This window comes from Ranitomeya variabilis, chromosome 7 (assembly GCF_051348905.1).
Source record: "Ranitomeya variabilis isolate aRanVar5 chromosome 7, aRanVar5.hap1, whole genome shotgun sequence".
In the NCBI taxonomy this organism is placed as follows: Eukaryota; Metazoa; Chordata; class Amphibia; order Anura; family Dendrobatidae; genus Ranitomeya; species Ranitomeya variabilis.
The window spans coordinates 58375378-58391503 of NC_135238.1; the positions used below are offsets into that span (position 1 = coordinate 58375378).

Here is a 16126-nt window from a genome sequence, read left to right on the forward strand (position 1 = left end):
CAAAGTTCACACAACACATCTAGGTAAGTTTCTTGGGGGGGTGTAGTTTTCAAAATAATGTCACTTGTGTTTCTTTACTGTTTAGTCACTCTGCAAACTGAACATGATGCCCGCAGACCATTCCATCAAAGTCTGCATTCCAAAACGTCACTACTTCACTTCCAAGCTGCGACAATGGCCCAAACAGTAGTTTTGTCCCACATATGGGGTATCAGTGTACTCAGAATAAATTGGACAACAACTTTTGGGGTCCAATTTCTCTCGTTACAATTGGAAAAATACAAAATTGGGGCCTAAAAATCATTTTTGTGGAAAAAAAAGTTTATTTTCACGGCTCTGCGTTATAAACTTTAGTGAAACACTTAGGGGTTCAAAGTTCTCACAACACATCTAGATAAGTTCTTTCGGGGGTCTAGTTTCCAATATGGTGTCACTTGTGGAGGTTTCTACTGCTTAGGTACATCAGGGGCTCTGAAAATGCAATGTGACGCCCGCAGACCATTCCATCTAAGTCTGCATTCCAAAACAGCGCTCCTTCCCTTCTGAGCTCTGCCATGCGCCCAAACGGTGGTTCCCCCACATATGGGGTATCAGCGTACTCAGGACAAATTGCATAACAACTTTTGGGGTCCAATTTCTCCTGTTACCCTTGGGAAAATAAAAAATTGGGGGCAAAAAGATCATTTTTGTGAAAAAAATATGATTTTTTATCTTTACTGCTCTACATTATAAACTTCTGTGAAGCACTTGGGGGTTCAAAGTGCTCACCACACATCTAGATAAGTTCCTTAGGGGTCTACTTTCCAAAATGGTGTCACTTGTGGGGGAGTTTCCACTGTTTAGGCACATCAGGGGCTCTCCAAATGCAACATGGCGTTCCATCTCAATTCCAGCCAATTTTGCATTGAAAAAGTCAAACGGCGCTCCTTCCTTTCCGAGCTCTGCCATCTGCCCAAACAGTGGTTTACCCCTAAATATGGGGTATCAGCATACTCAGGACAAATTGCACAACAACTTTTGGGGTTAAATTTCTCTTGGTACTCTCGTTAAAATAAAATAAATTGGATCTGAAGAAAAATTTTTTGTGAAAAAAAGTTAAACGTTCATTTTTTTAAACATTCCAAAAATTTCTGTGAAGCACCTGAAGGGTTAATAAACTTCTTGAAAGTGGGTTTGAGCACCTTGAGGGGTGCAGTTTTTAGAATGGTGTCACTTTTTGGTATTTTCTATCATATAGACCCCTCAAAGTGACTTCAAATGTAATGTGGTCCCTAAAAAAAATGGCGTAAAAATAAGAAATTGCTGGTCAACTTTTAACCCTTATAACTCCCTAACAAAAAAAAATGTTGGTTCTAAAATTGTGCAGATGTAAAGCAGACATGTGGGAAATGTTACTTATTATGTATTTTGTGTGACATATCTGTGTGATTTAAGGGCACGGAAATTCAAAGTTGGAAAATTGTAAAATTGTCAAAATTTTCACCAAATTTCCATATTTTTCACAAACAAATGCAAGTCATATCAAAATTCCTTTACCACTGTCATGAAGTACAAAATGTCATGAGAAAACATTGTCAGAATCACCAAGATCCGTTGAAGCGTTCCAGAGTTATAACCTCATAAAGGGACAGTGGTCAGAATTGTAAAAATTGGCCCGGTCATTAACGCGCAAACCACCTTCGGGAATAGAGGGGTTAAAAACAGCAGTTTCATTATAGTGCTCCTAAATAAAATGAACATCTGCCCTACTCTGATCCCCAGAATAAATAATTGTCCCTGACTAAATTCCCTGCACAAAATATGATCTCAAACTCTCCCTCTTATGGTACATGATCTCTACACTGCCCTTTCCTTTCCATACTGAGCCCCTTCTTCACACTATCCTCTCATATTGTGTACCCAATGTAGGGCCCAGTCTCTACACTATGCCCCCTCACCACACTCCCTCTCTTTTACATACTGTCCCCTCCTAGCTGTGGCCTTACAATGTCCCTACATGCAACCGCCACACAATACTCCATCTCTATTCGGGGCCCCCTCATATGTATCATATTCCACGGTGCTTTACAGACATTATGATTCATCACTGTTCCATTTGGGGCACACAATCAACGTTCCTTATCAGTATGTTTTTTGGGTGTAGGAAGAAAACAGAGAACCTGGAAACAAGGGGAGAACATACAAACTCCTTGCAAATGTTGTCTTGATGGACAGTGGATAATCATCAACGTTTTTTGATGACAGGGAGTTTATCTTTGACAAAACAAACTTTCTTATATAAAAGTGCCTCCATCTTCAGATGCTGCTAAGAGTAATACAATCTCTAAAAAATTTCTAGTTATTTGTCTAGTCTAGTTATATCCAGTGTATCTATTCAATGGTGAAACAACTGCTGGTAGAGGACGCCAAAAACAATACTTTAGCTGACAAATATCTCTCCTGACTAGTGTTGAGCGATACCGTCCGATACTTGAAAGTATCGGTATCGGAAAGTATCGGCCGATACCGGCAAAGTATCGGATCCAATCCGATACCGATACCCGATACCAATACAAGTCAATGGGACTCAAGTATCGGACGGTATTCCTGATGGTTCTCAGGGTCTGAAGGAGAGGAAACTCTCCTTCAGGCCCTGGGATCCATATTAATGTGTAAAAGAAAGAATTAAAATAAAAAATATTGCTATACTCACCTCTCCGACGCAGCCTGAACCTCAGCGAGGGAACCGGCAGCGTTGTTTGCTTAAAATTCGCGCTTTTCTTTCCTTACGTGAAGTCCCGGCTTGTGATTGGTCGTGTGCCGCCCATGTGGCGGCGACGCAACCAATCACAGCAAGCCGTGACGTAATTTCAGGTCATTCAGTATTTTAAAATTACGCTCCGGCTTTGTGATTGGTTGCGTCGCAGTCACATGGGCGACGCAACCAATCACAGCAAGCCGTGACGTAATTTCAGGTCCTTAAGGATTTTAAAATTACGTCCCGGCTTTGTGATTGGTTGCGTCGCAGTCACATGGGCGACGCAACCAATCACAAGCCGTGACGTCACGGGAGGCTGGACACGCGCGCATTTTAAAATGCGCGCGTGTCCAGCCTCCCGGCTTGTGATTGGTTGACCGCGACGCAACCAATCACAAGCCGGGACGTCACGGGAGGCTGGACACGCGCGCATTTTAAAATGCGCGCGTGTCCAGCCTCCCGGCTTGTGATTGGTTGACCGCGACGCAACCAATCACAAGCCGGGACGTCACGGGAGGCTGGACACGCGCGCATTTTAAAATGCGCGCGTGTCCAGCCTCCCGGCTTGTGATTGGTTGACCGCGACGCAACCAATCACAAGCCGGGACGTCACGGGAGGCTGGACACGCGCATTTTAAAATGCGCGCGTGTCCAGCCTCCCGTGACGTCACGGCTTGTGATTGGTTGCGTCGCCCATGTGACTGCGACGCAACCAATCACAAAGCCGGGACGTAATTTTAAAATCCTTAAGGACCTGAAATTACGTCACGGCTTGCTGTGATTGGTTGCGTCGCCCATGTGACTGCGACGCAACCAATCACAAAGCCGGAGCGTAATTTTAAAATACTGAATGACCTGAAATTACGTCACGGCTTGCTGTGATTGGTTGCGTCGCCGCCACATGGGCGGCACGCGACCAATCACAAGCCGGGACTTCACGTAAGGAAGTAAACGCGCGAATTTTAAACAAAAAACGCTGCCGCTTCCCTCGGTAAGGTCCAGGCTGCGTCGGAGAGGTGAGTATAGCAATATTTTTTATTTTAATTCTCTCTTTTACACATTTTTACATTAATGTTGTTTCGATACCGATACCCGATACCACAAAAGTATCGGATCTCGGTATCGGAATTCCGATACCCGCAAGTATCGGCCGATATCCGATACTTGCGGTATCGGAATGCTCAACACTACTCCTGACCTTTCCGCCCCCCAAACTCTGGAGTAGTCATCTTGGCCAAGCAATTCTGTGCTCCTTATGAGAAAGCCGCTGAGTGAACGTCCCCAACAAACAAAAGGGTGGGTATTCGAAATTCCAATGACCACATCCTTTTTTCCCCAATTCTGGAGACCTTAACTTTCCAGTATATAGAGTGGTATGTAAAAGTTTTGGCACCCCTGGTCAAAATTACTGTTATTGTGAACAGTTAATCAAGTTGAATATGAAATGACCTCTAAAAGGCCTAAAGTTAAAGACAATACATTTCCTTTGTATTTTAGTTAAACAAAAAAATTGTCATTTTTTTACATTTTAAAAATTACAAAAAGGAAAATGGGCTGATGCAAAAGTGTGGGCACCCTTGAAGATTTGGGTGCTCAGATAACTTTGACCAATATTTCAGACCTTAATAAGCCTTTTAGGGTTATGGTTAGGGTTGAGGGAAACGGGTCAGCCATTTTCAGAAGTCGCCGACTTTTGGCAGTTTCATGAAACCCGACCCGACCCCTGTGTGGGGTCGGCCATGAGGTCGGCGATCTTCTGAATCTGGTATCGGAATTCCGATACCGAGTTCCGATATGTTTGCGATATCGGGAATGGGTATCGGAATCCATATTTAAGTGTTAAATAAAGAATCAAAATAAAAAATATTGATATACTCACCCTCGGACGCACCCTGGTACTAACCGGCAGGCTTCCTTCCTAAGAATGAGCGCGTGAATGACCTGCGGTGACGTCGCGGCTTGTGATTGGTCGCGAGCGGTCACATGGACAAGCCGCGACGTCATCTAAGGTCCTTCACGCGCTCATTCTTAGGAAGGAAGGCTGCCGGAAAGAAGCAGGGCGCGTCCGAGGGTGAGTATATACCTAATAGGAATATACTCACCCTCGGACGCGCCCTGCTTCTTTCCGGCAGCCTTCCTTCCTAAGAATGAGCGCGTGAAGGACTTTAGATGACGTCGCGGCTTGTCCATGTGACCGCTCGCGACCAATCACAAGCCGCGACGTCACCGCAGGTCATTCACGCGCTCATTCTTAGGAAGGAAGCCTGCCGGTTAGTACCAGGGCGTGTCCGAGGGTGAGTATATCAATATTTTTTATTTTGATTCTTTATTTTACACATTAATATGGATCCCAGGGCCTGAAGGAGAGTTTCCTCTCCTTCAGACCCTGGGAACCATAGTATCCCATTGCACTGCATTGGGTTTCGTGTTTCGGCCGACCCCGACTTTTTTATAGGATCGGCCGATTTCACTCGACCCGACTTTTGAGAAAGTTGGGTTTCGTGAAACCCGACCCGATCCTATAAAAATAAAAGTCACTCAACCCTAGTTATGGTTTGTTCACTATCATTATTAGGACAGGCAGGTGATGCAAATTTCCCAGCTTTATATAAACCACTCAATTACCCCCCCATCCTCCCACCCCAACAGCATATACAGACATGCAGGTCTTTGAAATTGAAATCCATTGACACCTTTATATCTTCTATCTGATGCTGCATTTCTGACTTATTGGCATTTTCATTCATATGCGAATGAGATGTTAAGTGCTCTGGTTGTAACAGAGCACTAACAATGTAACTGTCATTTCAGGAGAATCTGCCTATATCTCCTTCTTCCTTCACTCCCTCTTCTCTCCATACAATTAAATGTGAAAGTCTGTATTCCCTAAAAACTGCTTTAACCTTTAAATTGATATTAATGAGAATTAAATATCATCCCAGGAGTATAGAAAAAGCATATTTCTCTGATAACACATATTATAAAGATTTTTATATTTATTGACACTGTTGATTTTATGGAAAAGAAAATTAAAACAACAATTGTTCTTTAAGCATCCGTTTTCTCCCAAAAGTATTTCCCCATTCTGCTCCAGCCCCTTTGGCTTGATGTCTTACAAGGCAAAGAAATCAGATGAAGAGGAATCAATTAAACTAAAAAAAGTTGGTTCTGTGGGGGTTGAACAAGCTCAAGAAGAAGAGACTTGTTAAATGCTCAATCACTGCCCAGAGCACTTAACATCTCATTTCTATGCATTTGAAAATGCTAATTACTTGGTAATGCAGCAACAGATATAAGATACAAAGACTTCCAAGGATTACATGTCCATATATGCTGTTTTTGATGGGGATGAGCTCACTATTCTTTTTACGCAGCAAGCTGAAACTAATGGCATATCCTACAACTTCAGTCCCACATCATAAGAAAAGGATCCATGACGACAACATAATTTTAATGCCGAAAAAGTATGATCATAGGTCATTGCTCTCTGCTGATTCTCCTGGATCTATCTGCCGCATTCGACACTGTGGATCACCAGCTCCTTCTCACTATGCTCCGGTCCATAGGCCTCAAGGACACAGCCCTCTCCTGTTTCTCCTCCTACCTATCTGACCGCTCCTTCACTGTATCTTTTGCCGGCTCCTCTTCCTCTCCTCATCCCCTTACTATCGGGGTTCCGCAAGGCTCAGTCCTAGGCCCCCTCCTCTTCTCTCTTTACACGTCCCCTATTGGACAAACAATCAGCAGATTTGGGTTCCAGTATCATCTCTATGCTGATGACACCCAATTATACACTTCTTCCCCTGTCATCACCCCTACCCTAATTCAAAATACCAAGGATTGTCTGTCTGCTGTCTCTAACATCATGTCCTCCCTCTACCTGAAACTAAATCTCTCCAAAACGGAACTTCTTGTGTTTCTCCCTTCTACTAACCTCACTCTACCCAACATTGAAATTACCCTGGAGGGTTCAACCATAACTCCCAAGCAGCATGCCCGCTGTCTTGGGGTCATATTCGACTCCAAACTTTCCTTTACTCCCTACATCCGATCACTCACTCGCTCTTGTCATCTGCATCTTAAAAACATCTCCAGAATCCGACCTTTTCTCACCGTTGAAACTGCTAAGACTCTTACTGTCGCTCTTATTCATTCTCGTCTGGACTACTGCAACTCTCTTCTGATCGGTCTCCCTCTTACCAAACTTTCTCCTCTCCAATCCATCTTGAATGCGGCAGCCAGGGTCATATTTCTGTCCAACCGCTTCACCGATGCCTCCATCTTGTGCCAGTCATTACACTGGCTACCCATTCGCTACAGGGTCCAGTATAAACTCATCTCTCTCACCCACAAAGCTCTCCACAGTTCTGCACAGCCTTATATCTCCTCTCTCATCTCTGTCTATCGCCCTACACGTGCCCTCCGTTCTACAAATGACCTAAGACTAACATCCCCCGTAATCCGAACCTCGCACCTCCGTCTCCAAGACTTCTCTCGTGCTGCGCCAGCTCTCTGGAATGCACTTCCTCAGAAGATCAGGCTGATACCTAGCCCCGACCTATTCAAGCGCGCTTTAAAAACCCATCTATTCTAACAAGCCTACTACACCAACTACTCAGTAAACTAACTTTGCCCTGTTCCCTCCTTCCAAATATTACTCTGAATCTGCACCCTACTATTCATCTGTCTCCACACCCTCCATGCACATGATAACTGCACTTGATACTTGACTATTGCACTTAAACACACGGGCTGATGACCGGATCATGCAGCTTTATATGAAAATCCCTATGTATTATAATTGCCAGACCTGAAATAACAAGCACTTTTCACCTATTGTGTCCCCCCATTTCCTTGTAGATTGTAAGCTTGCGAGCAGGGACCTCACTCCTAATGTCACTGTTTAAATTGTCTTAACCTGTATTGAATTTATTGTTTGTACATGTCCCCGCTTAATTGTAAAGTGCTGCGGAATATGTTGGCGCTATATAAATAAAAATTATTATTATTATTATTATAACATGTTTTTCAGATATAAATGTAATTTCATGGTTATTGTCATGAACTTCCCATATCGGCAGCATTTTTCTTGCTGCATTGATAGTCTTCCCACGCTCTTTTTGCCCATATCTGGGTGTACTATACAACCTTTATATGATATAAAAGAAATGTAATTAGATCAGTTTTGCACTTATTCTATATAAAAGTGGATTCTCTGACTTATTTATTGGTAATGAAAGGCTGTCTTTTCCTCTAATGGATGTACAATCCAAGGCTGCATTGTTCTGTCTGTCCTCAACCAAGGTCACCTTTAACATGCCTCGGGTCTGCATGTAATCCACAGGGTTATGGAAACTGGTGTCAAATGGGATCTTAATCAGAATTGGAAAAATAATAATAATTTGATTCAAAGCCGGAAATATGCGCTTCTTAGTAATACATGCTGGCTGTATAATGTGGGACACATGATACTGGTATAATGTGCTAATTATTGAAAATGGTGAAACAAACATTGAAGCTATTATATCCTGGATGGATTCTAGGACCTGTCATTTTGTAAATTTATAGCCCTCAATTAATCTTCATTATGTACCACTATTCGCATTTAGCAAACCAGAAAATAGGAATAAATTGGACATTTACACACGCCGATCTGACAACTTGATGTTACATATTTAGTAAGCTGCAATTGTCCATCAAGTTCAACCTTTCATAACTTTCGGCAAGAGAAAATCTCTTCTAAGTCACCATCTAATTTTCTTTTCAAGAACTTTCTTTCCCACCCCATGCTAGCAGTCGGACAGGTCCTAAGGTGGTACATTGCTCTGTTAATTTTATTAACCCTATAGGATCTGCTTGTTTCCAACCTTTTCTTATAAGAATCAACATTTTCTGCTTCTACCAATTCCTGCGAGATGACATCCCAGAGCTTTATTGCACCATCAAGTGACAACTGGCCTCGAGGGATGCAATAAGCGTAATAGGAATGTTCCTGTATGGAGGATTCACAGTGATATCCCTTGTGGGCACAATCTATTATTTGCCCATGGAGTGTCAAAGAAAAACAGCCCGCTGACACGCTGAAGGACATGCATGAGGAATTTGATTTCCTTGTGGCTTCTAGCAATAGCAAGTTTAAGAGAAAAAAAGATATCAGGTAATTGCAGGTAATGCAACTCCCGGGACAATTCCAAGCTGATATCCTGAGCTTTCAGGGCTTATGTGAAGACCAGAAATGAAATGTTTTGCAATTTTATAAAGTATGGGGTCTGACCCCTAGCCAGCGCTTGGCACTGGCAATATTCTCGACAAATTGGGTCACTGGAAGAAAGAAGTCTTAGCTTAGGATGGTCACATTCTTTTACTCCATACATGAATCTCTTCAAGCACCAGAAATGGTAAGGATCCAGTGATCTAAGAAAACAAGTTCTAGGCTTCTTATGTCTGGGATATAATGAGTAAATGGATCAGAAACAAAAACCTTATTGATCATTAGGAGACAGTGACGCTCTCCAGTCAGTGGCGTAACTAAAATCCAGTTTGAACCTGGGTCCCCACTTGGATGTTAGTCAAATGTTTGGGCCCTTGAACATTTTAGATCCTATAAATACATGTGTTTTTGCCCCCCATGCAATAATGTCCCGTATCCTGACTCCTTCTTTTAACCCCTTCCTGACATTTGCAGTATTTGAAGTACTTCCCGACCGATGCAGTATATATACGTCATGGTGATCTCCCCCTCACAGGTGGCTATGATTCTGACAGTGGACACCTGGTACTAAATACCAGGAGCGGTGCCCAGCACTTTAACCCGCTAAATGCTGTGATTGATATCAATCGCAGCAATTAGCAGGCATGCAGAGGGATGGAGCCGCCTCTGCCCTCCGATCGCCACCCCTCACGTGACATTATTAAGGGGGTCCTATCGTTACCATGGTGACCAAATGTCGTCATGATAACATCTGGGTCACAAGAGCTAGCAAACTTGTTACACCATGCTCAGATCATGGTGTTGGAAGTTTGTCTGTCCTGTCGGTGCAGCACTGACAGTTTGTAAAGCAAAGCTCAGACTTTACTATGCTTTATAAGCAATCAGACTGCAAAAAGTGATAGTCCCATAGTGGAACAAAATAAAAAAGTAAAAAAAAAGATACAAAGGTTGTTTATTCTGCCACCCAAAAATTGGAGTAGAAAGCGATCAAAAAATGTAACGTTGCCGAAAATGGTGCCAATAAAAGTGTCAACTCATCCCGCAAAAAAACAAGCCCTCACATAACTCTATCAGCTGAAATATGGTAAAATTAAAGCTATCAAAATATGGTGATGCAAAAACTTGTTTTTGCAAAAAAAAGTGTCTTTTAGTGTGTTACAGCAGCCAAACATAAAAGCCCGATATAAATCTGGTATCACTGCAATTGCACTGATCCAAAAAATAAAGATGCCTAATCACTTATACCACATGAGGAATGGTGTAAAAAAATAAATAACACCAATTCTTCACCTGCGGTTGATTTGTTCATTCAGCCTCCCAAAGATCGAAGTAAGGCTCGGCTCACATTTATTCTGCACTCTGCGCTTACAGCAGGGTTTCCGTGTAAATCTCTAAAATACATGATTCAGACGGAACCCCCAGCAGAAGATTCCCTCTAATGAGGCAGATGGAGGCACCATGGACACTGTCTAACCTGTGATCCGGCGGTGTCCGCCTTTTTAGGGGTGCATAAAAGTGCCATCGGCTACAGTTTTGTGCACTTCTGAAAAAAATGACAATGTTGAACAGAGGCCAGACAGAGTCCAGGGTTACTCTGCTGCCTCATTATCGTGAGTGGCTCCTTAGGGGGTTTCATCTGAATCACGTCATTTGGAGATTTAGATGGAAACCCCGATGAAAGTGCTCAGTGTAGAGTGCAGGATAAATGTGATCCTAAACATTATGTAAAATGTTCTCAATCAAAGCTTCAAATCAATCCACAAAATCGCAAGTCTCCACTCAGGTCCGTCATCTGTTAATGGAATTATAAGGGGCTTCCACATTACTTGTAGTACAAAGGCATTGAAAAAGCAAAATGGTTCCTTGCCCCAAAACAAATTCTCCAAATTCTGCAATGCCAAATTTAAATGTCCAGTTTCTTCTGGAGACCTCAGTGTGACTAAACCACTGTTTAGCATTTGGCATTTCTGTAGCAAAAAGCGTCCGCCTAATTTACACATGCATGAGCTGGGCACTACAATGTACGGGCACTACAACGTACTGGTCACTACAGCTTAGTGTTACTACAATAGCAGTTTACAATTTTAACTCAGAAACATCCACTGCTGCTTGTTTCTGGAAAACACCCATGGAGTCCAAATCATCACTACACCTGTAGATAAATTTCCAAAGGGCTATAATTTACAAAATGGGGTCACTTGAGGGGGGATTCTGCTCTTCTAACACTTAGGGGCTCTGTATATGGAGTCCACATACTATTCTAGGAAAATATACTCTTCAGGAGGCAAATAGCACTCCATCCTTCCCAAGTCTCACCGCATGGCTAAGCAGCTACATATGGGGTATTTCTACATTCATCCGAAATTGTGTGACAAGTTTTGGTGCCATTTTTACTCATTTCCCACTGTGAAAACGTAAAATCTGAGGCTAAAACAAAATTTTGGTGGTAAAAAGTAATTATCTTTTTTCTTCACTGCCCAATGGTATAAAATTCTATGACTCATCTGTGGTGTTAATATGATCACTGCCCACTAAACTCCAAAATCTATACTCCAATATGGTGCTTCCTCCCTTCTGAGCTTTGCTATGTGCCTCAAACGTAGTTTTTGACCACATATAGGTTATCGGCGTACTCAGGAGAAGTTGCACAACAAATTGTGGGGTCCAATTTTTCCTGATACCCTTGTGAAAATGCAAAATATTGGACTAAAAAATATTTTTGTGGAAAATGTGATTTATTTATTGTTATAAACTTCTGTGAAGCAAATGGGGGTTCAAGTTGCACACTACACATCTAGATACAGTTAAGTCCATATATATTTGGACAGAGACAACATTTTTCTAGTTTTGGTTATAGACATTACCACAATGAATTTTAAACAAAACAATTCAGATGCAGTTGAAGTTCAGCCTTTCAGCTTTCATTTGAGGGTATCCACATTAAAATTGAATGAAGGGTTTAGGAGTTTCAGCTCCCTAACATGTGCCACCCTGTTTTTAAAGAGACCAAAAGTAATTGGACAGATTAAATAATTTTAAATAAAATGTTCATTTCTAGTACTTGGTTGAAAACCCTTTGTTGGCAATGACTGCCTGAAGTCTTGAACTCATGGACATCACCAGGCGCTGTGTTTCCTCATTTTTGATGCTCTGCCAGGCCTTCACTGGGGTGGTTTTCAGTTGCTGTATGTTTGTGGGCCTTTCTGTCTGAAGTGTAGTCTTTAACAAGTGAAATGCATGCTCAATTGGGTTGAGATCAGGTGACTGACTTGGCCATTCAAGAATATTCCACTTCTTTGCTTTAATAAACTCCTGGGTTGCTTTGGCTTTATGTTTTGAGTCGTTGTCCATCTGTAGTATGAAATGACGACCAATCAGTTTGGCTGCATTTGGCTGGATCTGAGCACACAGTATGGCTCTGAATACCTCAGAATTCATTCGGCTGCTTCTGTCCTGTGTCCCATCATCAATAAACACTAGTGACCCAGTACCACTGGCAGCCATGCATGCCCAAGCCATCACACTGCCTCCGCCGTGTTTTACAGATGATGTGGTATGCTTTGGATCATGAGCTGTACCACGCCTTCGCCATACTTTTCTCTTTCCATCATTCTGGTAGAGGTTGATCATGGTTTCATCTGTCCAAAGAATGTTCTTCCAGAACTGTGCTGGCTTTTTTAGATGTTTTTTAGCAAAGTCCAGTCTAGCCTTTTTGTTCTTGATGCTTATGAGTGGCTTGCACCGTGTAGTGAACCCTCTGTATTTACTTTCATGCAGTCTTCTCTTTATGGTAGATTTGGATATTGATACGCCGACCTCCTGGAGAGTGTTGTTCACTTGGTTGGCTGTTGTGAAGGGGTTTCTCTTCACCATAGAGATTATTCTGCGATCATCCACCAATGTTGTCTTCCGTGGGCGCCCAGGTCTTTTTGCATTGATGAGTTCACCAGTGCTTTCTTTCTTTCTCAGGATGTACCAAACTGTAGATTTTGCCACTCCTAATATTGTAGCAATTTCTCGGATGGGTTTTTTCTGTTTCCGCAGCTTAAGGATGGCTTGTTTCACCTGCATGGAGAGCTCCTTTGACCACATGTTTACTTCACAGCAAAACCTTCCAAATGCAAGCACTACACATCAAATCAACTCCAGGCCTTTTATCTGCTTAATTGAGAATGACATAACGAAGGGATTTCCCTCACCTGTCCATGATATAGCCTTGGAGTCAATTGTCCAATTACTTTTGGTCCCTTTAAAAACAGGGTGGCACATGTTAAGGAGCTGAAACTCCTAAATCCTTCATCCAATTTTAATGTGGATACCCTCAAATGAAAGCTGAAAGGCTGAACTTCAACTGCATCTGAATTGTTTTGTTTAAAATTCATTGTGGTAATTGTGGTAACCAAAATTAGAAAAATGTTGTCTCTGTCCAAATATATATGGACTTAACTGTATGTTCCCTGATGGATCCAGTTTCCAAAATGGTGTCACTTGTGAGGAGTTTCTACTGTTTAGGCACATCAGGGGCTCTGCAAACGTGACATGGTAACCGCTAAATAGTCCAGCAAATTTTACATTCAAAAAGCCAAATGATGCTCCTTCCCTTCAGAGCCCTGCCGTGGGCTCAACCAGTGGTTTTCCCCCACATATAGGGTATCGGTGTGGTCAGGAGTAATTGCACAACAAATTTTAGGGTCCCTTTTCTCATGTCCCCCTTGTTAAAATTAAAAAATGGGTCTAAAATACAATTTTTGTGAAAAAAAGTTAAATGTTTTTCCTTCCGCATTCCATTAATTCATGTAAAGCACCCGAAGGGTCAATAAACTTCTTGAATGTGGTTTTGTGCACATTGAGGGGTGCAGTTTTTATAATGGTGTCACTTTTGTTTTTTTTCTGTCATATAGACCTCTCATAGTCACTTCAAATGCAATGTGGTCCCTAAAAAAATGGCTTTGTAAATTTTTGAGGAAAAATGAGAAATTGCTGGTCAACTTTTAACTCTTAGATTCCAAACAAAAAAAGATGTTTCAAAAATTGTGCTGATGTAAAGTAGACATGTGCAAAATTTTTTGCCAAATTTCCATTTTATTTGACAAATTTTCCACTATCGTGAACAAAAATATGTCTTGAAAATTTGATCTAAGAATCAGTGGGATCCATTGAATCGTTCCAGAGTTATTACTTCATAAAATGACATTGGTCAGAATTGTAAAATTTGACCTGGTCGAGTAGGTGAAAACAGGCTTGAGGGTGAAGGAGTTAATAATTTTCTCCCTAATGTGCCCTATTATATAACATTTTTGCCCATCCAGGGCCTTGGTATAATGTCCCCATCCTGGAATAATTCCCCCATCCAGGTATAATGTCCCCCCCGGGCCCCTCAGTTCTTCTTTAGCACATTTAAAAAAAAATGATTCTACATACCCTCCAGCACTCTCATGCCACATGTCATCCTCTTCTGTAGCCAGTGCAAAAGCTGGTAGGTGATTTTGGTGTGCTGGTACAGTCAGTCACTGACAAACTCATGTCAGGTGATGGCTTTTGATTGGCTGGCAGAGGTCTCTATGATGCAATACATTTCAACTGAATGTGCATCTGAAGATGCACATCCAGGTGAAGTTGACATTGATGGGCCCCACTCCCGCTCAGGCCCATTGATGCCCAATGGGCCTATTACACCCCTGTCACCTGGATCCAGTCTGCATTTTTTTAGTGATTGCGCAATAGCAAACAGTCAAAGTTCCTAATAAATTGCTTACTTATGGAATTGCTCTGGCCCTGAAATAGATATGACAAATAAATTCTACCTTCACATTAAATGCTTACATTATGTTCCCTGTCTGAATCTAATGACATTTAGACAATTTTTACATATACAGTACAGACCAAAAGTTTTGACACACCTTCTCATTTAAAGATTTTTCTGTATTTTCATGACTATGACAATTGTACATTCACACTGAAGGCATCAAAACTATGAATTAACACATGTGGAATTATATACTTAACAAAAAAGTGTGAAACAACTGAAAATATGTCTTATATTCTAGGTTCTTAAAAGTAGCCACCTTTTGCTTTGATGACTACTTTGCACACTCTTGGCATTCTCTTGATTAGCTTCAAGAGGTAGTCACCGGGAATGGTCTTACAGAAATGTTGAAGGAGTTGCCTGAGATGCTTAGCACTTGTTGGCCCTTTTGCCTTCACTCTGCGGTCCAGCTCACCCCAAACCATCTTGATTGGGTTCAGGTCTGGCGACTGTGGAGGCCAGGTCATCTGTTATAGCACCCCTTCACTCTCCTTCTTGGTCAAATTGCCCTTACACTGCCTGGAGGTGTGTTTGAGGTCATTGTCCTGTTGAAAAATAAATGATGGTCCAACTAAACGCAAACCGAATGGAATAGCATGCCACTGCAAGATGCTGTGGTAGCCATGCTGGTTCAGTATGCCTTTAATTTTGAATTAATCCCCAACAGTGTCACCAGCAAAGAACCCCCACGCCATCACACCTCCTCCATGCTTCACGGTGGGAACCAGACATGTAGAGTCCATCCGTTCCCCTTTTCTGCATCGCACAAAGACACGGTGGTTGGAACCAAAGATCTCAAATTTGGACTCATCAGACCAAAGCACAGATTTCCACTGGTCTAATGTCCATTCCTTGTGTTCTTTAGCCCAAACATGTCTTTTGTGCTTGTTGCCTGTCCTTAGCAGTGGTTTCCCAGCAGCTATTTTACCATGAAGGCCTGCTGCACAAAGTCTCCTCTTAACAGTTGTTGTAGAGATGTGTCTGCTGCTAGAACTCTGTGTGGCATTGACCTGGTCTCTAATCTGAGCTGCTGTTAGCCTACGATTTCTGAGGCTGGTGACTCGGATAAACTTATCCTCAGAAGCAGAGGTGACTCTTGGTCTTTCTTTCCTGGGGCGGTCCTCATGTGAGCCAGTTTCTTTGTAGCGCTTGATGGTTTTTGCCACTGTACTTGGGGACACTTTCAAAGTTTTCCCACTTTTTCTGACTGACTGACCTTCATTTCTTAAAGTAATGATGGCCACTCGTTTTTCTTTACTTGGCTGCTTTTTTCTTGCCATAATACAAATTCTAACAGTCTATTCATTAGGACTATCAGCTGTGTATCCACCAGACTTCTGCACAACACAACTGATGATCCCAACCCCATTTA

At 42.2% G+C, this 16126-nt stretch overlaps 1 protein-coding gene across 1 annotated transcript in view; it reads left to right on the forward strand.

Moving 5' to 3' along the window:
- The window catches only part of SHISA9 (shisa family member 9), a 466870-nt gene that overhangs the window by 364043 nt on the left and 86701 nt on the right, over nt 1-16126 (forward strand). The gene's annotated exons all lie outside the window — the stretch shown is intronic.